The sequence below is a fragment of the Barbus barbus genome (assembly GCF_936440315.1).
Source record: "Barbus barbus genome assembly, chromosome: 12".
Classification (NCBI taxonomy): domain Eukaryota; kingdom Metazoa; phylum Chordata; class Actinopteri; order Cypriniformes; family Cyprinidae; genus Barbus; species Barbus barbus.
In genome coordinates, this window is record NC_136740.1 from 20,417,951 (window position 1) to 20,429,826 (window position 11,876).

The following is an 11,876-nucleotide window of genomic DNA, read 5'->3' on the forward strand; positions in this document are numbered from 1 at the left end:
CCTTAGACCCGCCCTGAGTGAGCTATCATCAGTCTGCCATTGTTTTGAAGCCAGAGCAGTAGACAAGAATGGCTCCTAAGTGACTGAGGTGTTCTGTTGTTGGATGTAATAATGAACATAGCAGTCATTTACTCCCGACATCTGAGCCGCTGAAGTGGATTACCTTTGTTTTTGAAGGGAATGCGTCCCACCGCTCTACCTAAATGTATTTATGTTCGTACGAATCATTCATGATCCAGCCTCACCTACAGAAGAAGTGAATACAAGGTTGGATCTTTTATGAGTCTTTATAAAGCCTTTCCTAATAACGTGCTAGTTAGCAAGTTCTGCAGCTAAAGTAAACAGTCTTATGAAATCTGCTTGTCACCCCAAGGAAGAGAGGGGTGGGGTGAGCAGAGCTCATTAGCATTTAAAGGAAAATGAACTAAAACGGATTGCTGAAAACAGAGCTGATATCGACTAGGTAAAAAGGTGTGGTTTTACACTACCACTGAGAAATTTTAACCAAAGTATGTTATAGACTTTTCATTAAGACCCTAAAGCAGGGGTCGGCAAGTAAAAAAAAAAAATCACCACTATATGGCGGGCCAGAACATAGTGAAAGGATAATTTAATATATTAATTGATGAAACCAGATGCAACCAGAATTGCCTGTGACTGACTGTTACAGTGTATTTTGTGACTGGCAGTGAACTGTTACTCTGTGTAAAATCCTGCTACAGTCATTAACAAAAAGCCACAGTTGTGTGGCAGTGTCCGATCAGAGTATGTGAGCAGAGTGGAGCGTCAACAATTTCCCCTCCGCGCTCCGACCATTTAATAATCACTCCGCTCCACTCCGCGCTCACTGATATCAATAACCTCCGCATCTTCACAGTTCTATGGAAGCCCGTTTCCGCCACTGAATAAAAAAAATAAAAAAAGGTTATTGTGACTTTTCATCTCACAATTCTGACATTTTATGTCACAATTCTGACTTTTTTTTCTTGCAATTCTGACTTTTTTGCCCTCAGAATTGTGAGATATAAACTCACAACTGCGAGTTATAAAGTCAGAATTGCGAGTTAAAGTCCAGTTTTGAGGGGGGAAAGACTGATGTTCTCAGAATTGCGAGTTTATATCTCAGAATTATGACTTTTTAACTCGCAATTGCGAGTTTATATCACAATTTTGAGAAAAAAAGTCAGCTGTCAGCTGAAAATATTCAGAAGGAACAAATAAATTCCTTGAGAAATATAACTTCCCGCTCATGTCCACTGCAGTCATCATAGCCTTCACATTCTTTCTGATTTGAGTGATCCTTTTCTATCTAGTTAAATATGTTTAACATGTGAATTCTTGCTAAATACACAGTTATATTACGGGTTGTTGGCATGAATTGTACTCGTGATGGAGCGCTCTTGGAGCGAATGAAAACCACGATGCTCCGACTTTTAAAAAATCCGTTCCTCGCTCCATTCAACATCACACCGCTCCACTCACATACTCTGATTGTGAGTAACTGTTGCTGTCATGACAGATCTATTTCAGAACCAGCCGCTATCAAAATAATCTGGCTACAGGCGCGGGCCAGATATTATTGAATTAATGAATGAATGATGCATTTATATAGCGCTTTATTGTGTATTGTTACTGTACACCCAAAGCGCTTTACAAATCACCACCAGTGTGCAGCATCCACTTGGATGATGCGACGGCAGCCACGGGACAACTGCGGCAGTGCGCTCACCACACACCAGCTATAGGTGGAGAGGAGAGAGAGATAGAGCCAATCAAGTGGTTGGGGATTATTAGGAGGCCATGATTAATAAGGGCCAGTGGCGGGAATTTGGCCAGGACACCGGGGTTACACCCCTACTCTTTACGATGAGTGCCATGGGATTTTTAATGACCACAGAGAGTCAGGACCTCGGTTTAACGTCTCATCCGAAAGACGGCGGGCGTCTGGCGGGCCACTTTTGGCCCGCTGGCCACCTGTTGCCGACCACTGCCATAAAGAATCATATCAACTTGCGGAAAATGGGCATCCGATGACCCCTTTAAAAGGGTAGTTCATGAAAAAATTTAAATCCTGTCAGTAATTACGCACCCTTATGTCTTTCCAAACCTGTAAGACCTTCGTTCATCTTCGGAACACAAATTAAGATATTTTTGACAAAATCTGAGAACTGCACATGCATGTGTTGATGTACTCTCGTGAAAGCGCATCGAAGACCGACACGGACTGACAAGTTATTGAACAAAGTTCTTGAATTAAGTATTTTATTTCTTTGCATACAAAAAGTATTCTCGTAGCTTAATAAAACTAAGGTTAAACAACTGATGTCACATGGATTATTTTAACAATGTCCTTACTACATTTCTGGGCCTTGATCGTGGTAGCTTCGTTTCTGTCTATGCAGGGTCGGAAAGCTCTCAGATTTAATCAAAAATGGTTTAATTTGTGGTCTGAAGATGAACAAAGGCCTTACGAGTTTGGAATGACATGAAGGTGAGTAATTAATGACAGAATTTAAATGTTTGGGTGAACTATCCCTTTAATGATATGTTATGCATATGTGGAATAAGCAGACAGATACAACTTTTTAACACAGTGGTTCTCTGAGAAGGCAAAAATGTATTCCAGTCAAAAATACTACTTTAAATTACACCAACAAAACCAAATTTTCAGAGTCATATGAGATAAAACATAGCCTTTTAATATGACAATTGCAAATTACATGTATATTTTTGAATGCATATAATCTAGAATTCCACTGATTTTTCCCCCAGTAACATTGGAGATAAAGGAGAATAAGTCAAGAGATTCTGCCTGGATCTATTATTGTATCACACTTGGTAACTAAAACAAAAAAAACATTTGATTCATGCAAGAGGTGATCCATGAGCTATCGCCGCTGTGCCCTTCAGCCAGACACTTAACCTCAGGTTGCTCCAACGGGATTGTTCCTGTAATGTATGTCGCTCTTCAAGCATCTGCTAAAACTTGCTTTCTTTCATGAATGTTACAATCACAGAGTTTTCTGCCATAGTGACATACACTTACAGTATATGCGTGTGTGTTTCTGTGACATCCAAACCACAAGCAGAGGCTTTTATTGAAAGGCCACGGCTTTCTGACTGTGAGATTGTAATTCTGTGGCAAGACACTGCCCCCACTGTCATAAACATTTAACGTTTGGACTAAAATCGCATGCTGAGTTTCTCACTCCTCGATTCCCTTGATTAATGATTGGCTTGATTAAAGCTAGACTATGATGAACAAACAGAGATGCTGTTCAGAGCGCTGTTTACGTGCACACTGTGAATCTGGATGGCAAAATCAGTCAACATAATGAACAGCAAAACACTGGGCTGATAATTAAATGCTAAGACAGGCTCAACGCAGCCACATCTTTCCCTCACTAGCCGTATTTCAAACGCTCTGCGTCTCGCGGCCTGGATATTTTCTTTTTAATCATCAGTGAATCACAAGAGCTTTTTGGGAATGTACGAGATTTCCAAACAGATTAAAAATGAATTAGTTGAGGCAATTAATCAAAATTATAAACATCTGTGTACATCTTATAAACCCATTTAACCTTGATAAGGTTTTAAAAGGTGTGTTATAATTAGATGCGCCGCGTGTCATTACTCGGTTTAGAGGTGCGGTGTAAAAGTTGGGCTCTTATCAGCAGAGCGAATGATTAAATGGGCTTTTGAAGGATCATATGAATCTTCTGTCTGTTAGGGCGTGGTTATCTAACACCCTCCCATGGCGCACCAGTATGCTTGTGAACACCTTTATTCCAGATGGTGCAGGGTGACACACACACACACACACACACACCGAGAGAGAGAACTGTTTGTTCCATTAGCTGTGCATTGCTCAATAAAGAAAGATAATTGTGGAGCTTTGACAGATGTTAAGTAATTATTACAGATGGACATAAATGGAATTTCATTAGTTGATGATGCTTCCTCAAATACCACAACAAAACCTGCACAACGTCTCAAGCAATGGCTTTAAATGCAGTTAAATGACTATCAGCATATCATCAGCTTATACATTTGAGTAATTCGTATTCGATCAACCTCAGCCCAGTGAATACATTCAAAATGCATTGGCAAAAATAATGGCACATATCATATTCCCATATTCCTTCTAGCATAAATGATGTGAGATAAAGTACATTGGGTCCCAGACTTAGCCCTCAGAAGTGCAGCTCCCACATTCTGATATTCATAATGCCCTGCTGCACAATTAAAACTCTGGCTGTGTCCTAAATGTAAGGCAGCTGCCCAGTCAGATGGGCTTCCAAAGCACCATAACGTGCTGAAATGATCTAAAACAAATTCAAATGAGCTTTACATATAACCCAAAAAGTATTTAGTGACTAAAATGCTTATTTCTAGGAAGAAAGTCATAAATTGATTAAAAAATGAAAGAAATGTGGATTTATATAAACAAGACTGGGTATCAAAAAAAAAGGATTTGATTTCAATTCACAAGCTTGATTGGTTTTGATTCAAATAATCTACATATATTTCAGCAATAATTTTCATTTTGCTTACATATAAAAGATATTCAATAATTTAGCTGTATCTCTGACTCATTCAAACTGACTCTGTTTGTTCAACCAGGAGCGGAACTCCTGTCAGACATCATCTCCAGGACGCTACGCTCCATCTGACTAGTAAGCCAATTCTCAAATAACTGCTGTGATGACTTTTGTTCTACCCACTTAAAAGATAGAAGTACTTGTGTTGTCAAGTCTATACAGACTGTGTCTGTTCCCCGAATAGCGAGGTCAAAATATAAATTTAATGCAGGATCTAGAAAAAATCTGATCGTGATTAGAAACGCAAAATAAATGAACAAAAACAATTTTTAAAGCTTGGGCTCCTAAACATTAGATCACTCGCATACAAAGCAGTTATTGTAAATGAAATGATCACAGATAATAATTTTGATGTACTCTGCCTGACTGAAACCTGGCTTAAACCAAATTAATATTTTGGTCTAAATGAGTCTTCTCCACCAGGCTACTGTTATAAACATGAGCCCCGTCAGACTGGTCGTGGCGGCGGTGTGGCAACAATATATAGTGATATTCTCAATGTTACTCAGAAAACAGGATACAGGAGGTTTAACTCATTCGAAATACTTCTGTTTAATGTTACACTGTTAGATATGCAAAAGAAATCTCTCCTGTCTCTTTCTCTGGCTACTGTGTATAGACCGCCAGGGCCATATACAGATTTCCTAAAAGAATTAGCAAATTTCTTCTCAGATCTATTGGTCAATGTTGATAAAGTGCTAATTGTCTGAGATTTTAACATTCACGTTGATAATACAAATGATGCGTTAGGACTTGCGTTTACTGACCTAATAAACTCTTTTGGAGTCAAGCAAAACGTCACCGGGCCCACTCATCGTTTTAATCATACGCTAGATTTAATTATATCGCATGGAATTGATCTTACCGATATAGATATCGTACCTCAAAGTGATGATGTTACTGATCATTTCCTTGTATCGTGCATGCTGCGTATTACTGATATTAATTATACGGCTCCGCGTTATCGGCCGGGCAGAACTATTGTTCCAGCCACCAAAGACAGATTCACAAATAACCTGCCTGATTTATCTCAACTGCTCTGTGTACCCATAAATACACATGAACTAGACGAAATGACTAGCAACATGGGCACTATTTTCTCTAATACATTAGAAGCTGTTGCCCCCCTCAAATTGAAAAAGGTTAGAGAAAAACGCACTGCGCAATGGTACAACAGTTATACCCATTCTCTCAAGAAAGAAACTCGTAATCTTGAGCGCAAATGGAGAAAAACTAACTTAGAAGTTTTTAGAATTGCATGGAAAAACAGTATGTCCAGCTATAGACAGGCTCTAAAAGCTGCCAGGGCAGAGCATATCCGCAAACTCATAGATCCAATGTTCTTATTTAGCATAGTGGCTAGATTAACAAATAAACACACGCCACCCGATCTAAATATTCCCTCACAATTTAATAGTAATGACTTTATGAATTTCTTTACTGATAAAATAGATAACATCAGAAATACAATATCAAATGTAGATTCTACTGCGTCTAGTATTTCAGCTTCATTCATCGCACCCAAAGAAAAACTGCAGGGCTTTACAACTGTAGGACAGGAAGAGCTAAATCAACTTATCAGTGCATCTAAACCAACAACATGTTTATTAGATCCTGTACCCACTAAACTACTGAAAGAGTTATTACCCGTAGCAGAAGAACCGCTTCTCAATATTATTAACTCATCGTTATCTTTAGGTCACATCCCAAAACCATTCAAGCTGACGGTTATTAAGCCTCTTTTTAAGGAACCACAACTAGATTCTAATGAACTGGCAAATTACAGACCCATTTCAAATTTTCCGTTTATGTCTAACATTTTAGAAAAAGTTATCTGCTCAATTGTGTTCCTACTTGCAAAAAAAAATATTTCTATGAAGAATTTCAGTCAGGTTTCAGGCCTCACCATAGCACAGAAACTGCACATGTTAAAATTACAAATGACTTGCTTCTTGCTTCAGACCAAGGCTGCATCTCATTGCTAGTGTTACTTGATTTTAGTGCTGCGTTCGACTCTATGGACCATGACACACTCATAGATTGATTACAAAACTATACTGGTATTCAAGGGCAGGCTTTAAGATGGTTTAGATCCTACCTGTCCGATCGCTACCACTTTGTTCATTTAAATGGGGAGTCATTTCAATTATCACCAGTAAAGTATGGAGTACCACAAGGATCTGTCCTAGGTCCTCTGCTATTTTCAATATACATGTTGCCCCTTGGTAATATTATTAGAAAATACGGGATTAGTTTTCATTGTTATGCTGATGATACTCAACTATATATCTCAACAAGACCAGATGAAACTTCTCAACTATCTAAGCTGATAGATTGTGTAAAAAATGTAAAAGACTGGATGACCAATAATTTCCTCCTATTCAATTCAGATAAGACAGAGATATTACTTATTGGACCAAAAAACAGTACACAGAATCTCTTGGATTACAATTTGCAACTAGACGGATGTACTGTTACGTCCTCTAAAGTCAAAAATCTGGGTGTTATATTAGACAGCAACTTGTCCTTTGAAAATCATATTTCCCATGTTACAAAAACAGCATTCTTCCGTCTTAGAAACATTGCCAAGCTTCGAAACATGCTACCTGTTTCTGATGCAGAAAAGCTAGTGCATTCATGACCTCTAGACTGGACTATTGTAATGCACTGCTAGCTGGTTGTCCTGCATCTTCAATAAGCTACAGATAGTCCAAAATGCAGCGGCTAGAGTTCTTACCAGGTCAAGAAAATATAACCGTATTACCCCAATTTTACAGTCTCTGCACTGGCTACCTATTAAGTTCCGTATCATTTACAAAATATTATTACTTGCCTATAAAGCCCTAAATGGTTTAGCTCCTGCGTACCTAACTCGTCTTCTACCACGCTACAATCCAACCCGCTACCTAAGGTCACAAAACTCTGGACTTTTGGTAGTACCTAGGATAGCAAAGTCCACTAAAGGAGGTAGAGCTTTTTCACATTTGGCTCCCAAACTCTGGAATAGCCTTCCTGATAACGTTCGGGGTTCAGACACACTCTCTCGGTTTAAATCTAGATTAAAGACACATCTCTTTAGCCAAGCATTCACATAATGCATCTTATAATCTTGTACTGCAGTTATATCTGATCAAATGTACATTATTATTATTCTTTAGCTTGGGTTGAACAAATCATTTTTGCTTAGATGGAACAGCAGCTACGCTAATTATGTCTCTATTTGTTTCTCTGTTTCTGTCACGGGATTAACATCCCATGGAATTACAGAAACTTCAGTCTGGATCCAACCCTTAAATGATCTGAGATGACCGAACACCTGAGAAAAGATAATGCCAACCCCTCAGAAGACACCAATGCCCAGACAACATACAGAATGACCAAATTTTGCCTAGTTAAATATATTAAGGTTCTGCAATATATAAATATATTGTGGAAACTTAATTTCCTGTAGAACTGCTTTGCAACTATTTGTATCGTAAAAAGCGCTATACAAATAAACTTGAACTTGAAACCAGTAACATGTCTTTGTGAATTAATAAAGGAACTGACTCATAAGAGTCATCATGTATTTTTGGCAACTGGACTACACTGGCCACACTACATGTTTCTGATTCACTAAAAAGAACTGGTTCATGAGAGTCATTTGCTCGTGAATCAGACCTACATAATTATGTTTATTGCACGTAAAAAAAGGAAAGAAAAAAGATTCTTGTCAATATTTCCTGGGACACAATCTTTTCATTTTATAGTAAATGATCTGTTTAAAAGTTGTGTTGATAAGACTTCATGTTTTGAAAGAATTGATGCTTATCAATGCTGAATTTATTTGATCAAGAAATTATAAGAAATCAGTGTTGTAGGGAAAGCATCACACACTTTTAGGATTCTTTGAATAATATAAAGTTGATTCATAGTAAAAAATAAATAAATAAATAAATAAAAATCTTTTTTAAATGTAACGTCACTTTTGATTTATTTAGCGTAAGGCATCTACTGTAAGTACCCAGGATGGATTTGGACTGTATACTGCTGCCTAAGACTTTTACCCTGACTGCTTTTTCAATGATATTGCAAACGCAGATAAGATGAGAACATCTCAGCATACAAACAACTCTTTCACCCTCTATTTCCACAAGAGGTCACATCTCTAATGTGAAGTGTCTCATAGTGTTTGTGTTTGTTTGTGTGTAAATTATCATCAACAACAGCATGCACCATTTCCAGCTGAAAACAATCCTGTCTGTCCAACCCTGGGCGATTAGGTAAAAGAAAGAATGACACAGGCCTGCAAAAGTCAATGAGATATCACCATCAGCTATAAGCCTTCTGTGTCAACCCAGCATCTAAATAGGGTTACATTAACAGCACTGATTAACATAAGCGTCAGTAGAAATGTGCCGAAGAGCATCCTAATGATTTTTAAATGGATTTGTGGAGGAAGCAGCAGGTTTTAAGCAGCTCTGGTGATAAGAATCAGCTGGAAAGAGTAAAGACTTTTACTTTGGAGATCTCTTAACAAAATAGTGAGTAAACAAGGGACATACTGTATGAAATGAATGCATGTCCATTCTCACAGCTCAAAAAACATTACATACAATTACTTTTTTTCTTTACTTTTACTGTTGATACTTCATTACTTTTTCAAATCTTATTATAACTGATTAAATGACTTCAACGAACATACACATTAATGCAACTTGTATTTTTCAACGACAGGTTTTGCTGTCGTCAAAGAAAAAGCAATAATATTAGTTGCCACAATATTATACATTATTATTGGTTAATATTACATATTAGTCAGCAGGGTTTTAATTAAGTTAGAGAAACTATAAAGGCAAAATAATATAGAATTTTGATCATTTACTAATAGTACCATTAGATTTGGACATACATTATGGGGTCTCTAGTACCTAAAACATTAAAACAAAGTCACATCTGCATAAAATGAGTGTTAAAAATACTTGGAGTTGTCAGAGTTATCTAGTACACATATTCTTGCCATAGCTTAACAATAGATAATGCAAAATAAACAAGCAAATTGCTGTAAGTAACCCCAACAAGTCAAGGCTGAGTCAGTTGTTCAGCCTCTGAGTGCATCTGAGTAATCATAAGATCTGAAGTGTTCAATAATTCAAGAGGAGTCTACAATAATAATAAGGATATAGCAGTGTGAAGAGGTGCTCTCACTCTTAAGGCTAGTTCATACTACAGGATTTTAAGCCCGATTTAAGACCGATTTGCAAGTTAACGAGCTCGCCGACAGGTCGGGCTGTAATCGGGGGAAAATCTGCGGGTGATCGGCGCTTCGCGATCTTTATGTATGACACACAACGATGCATCAAAGACGCTCGCTGACGCCAAACAAATATCTAGCATGCCAAATATCTGGACCGGTCGGCCGACTCGACATCGTGGTGTCAGGTGTGGTGATGAGCTACAGCCAATGAAAGAGCAAGGCATGGGTTGAGGTCACCAGAAGAAAAACAACAGCAACTTCGCTGAAAGAAAACGCTTATATTTTTGCACATAAGCATCTTTCACAGGCCTTTGGCTGCTATATTTTTTATTAACCACCAATAGTTACTGTTGCCATGACTGACAAACACTCGCACTGTACTCTATCTCACGCAGTGAAAAACACATCGCAGAGCAGAGAGGAAACTGACCACACACCGACAGAGAAGACCGAGCGGGTTACTGCTGATATGAAACAAGGTCTCAGGACTCTCAGCTTTTAAATCGAATCATTTTTAAAGAAATTCAAACAATAAATACCTTTTTGTAGCTCTTCAATGTGTCGTGACAGATCACTGCCTGTTCAAACACGTGAACCGATCGTCTTTTCATATTTACTTAATGCACGAAATGAACATGAATAAACATCAGAAGGTGTTTAATTTCAACCGCGGAACACACCATTTTAAGTCCACCGAAGTTAATCTACTTCTGTCTGATTTGGGGTTAAGGCTAGAAGGGATACAGCTGCGGCTACTGGGCATGCGCATTTACATATTTTCCGAGCCCACAATATAACGTGAAACCTATGAAATGGTTTTAAAAAGCACATAGCGCCATAGTTTCATCACTTTGCGAATGTCGCAGTGACCGTCTTTTTGCAGTAGGACCTGTCATAGTTTAATGAGTGGAAGATGACATGAAGCTTAACCTGCATTGTAAACAGATGAGCGTGCATGTGCATACAGCTCCCGATCGGGGCGAAGTTCATTTTGTCCACAGAATGATAAGAGCACATTTTTTAACATATTTTATTATTTAACACTCAGCATTTAACTTTAGCGCTGCAAGCTATGCATACAGTACATGACCAGATTTTCTGGTAAGCAAAACATGCACTTTTAAATACCTCAGCTTATTGTCTTTACCATGGCAGCCAACAACAGCACAGCTTAACCCTCAGCACATATTTATTTAACGTATTTCTGTGAAGACTGGCCAGCTGTCAGGCATGTTCTGATTGGTCAGATCACCTTTCAATCAAGCTCTTTGCGAACGGTCAATTCTCGCGTGTTTTTATGACAAAACGTGGTTTAGGGACCGAATCGAGTAGTTGGGTGACAGAGTTGTTGTCAGCTCATGTAGTGTGTAACCCCTGGTTGCGGATAATTTACATAGAGTCACATAGTGTGAACACCACAATGACTAAAAGACAGACAATCAAGTCATGTAGTCTGAACGGCACAACGATCTGCCGATGTGTAAAGTCCTGTAGTGTGAACTTGGCTTTACTTGTATTTCACGTTCTCTTTGTGTCCTCATATTCTTAGGCCTGAGATACAGGGTTGTGAATGTTATTGTGAACTTACCTTGACTCTATACAGGGTCCTCTTTACCTCAGTGGCTTCAATGAATATACAGCCCTCCAGAAGACACTGTTTATTTTGTTTCACTTCAATGGGTTCTTGTTGTCTTTCTTCTCAGTATCTATATGCTAGACAAAGACACACTGGTGAAGATCCACTTTGCTTTCAGCAACTACAATACCGACCTACCTTTCTTTCAAATGCAAACATTCTACTGCACTTCAGAATTAATCTCAGTTTGTATTTTTACCAACAGGTGGGAAATATGAAATAGCAGGTGTATGCTTGCTGTGGGTGTAACTAAACTGTAAAGGTCTCAGTAGTGGCGGTCAGATATTCTTTTTTTTTTTTTTTCATCTTAGCAGCTTTCGTTGATATTTATGAGCATAAAATAGGTTTTTATTCAGTGTGAAACACCCAGTTATTTCACTGACTGCGAAACTTAGAAACTTTC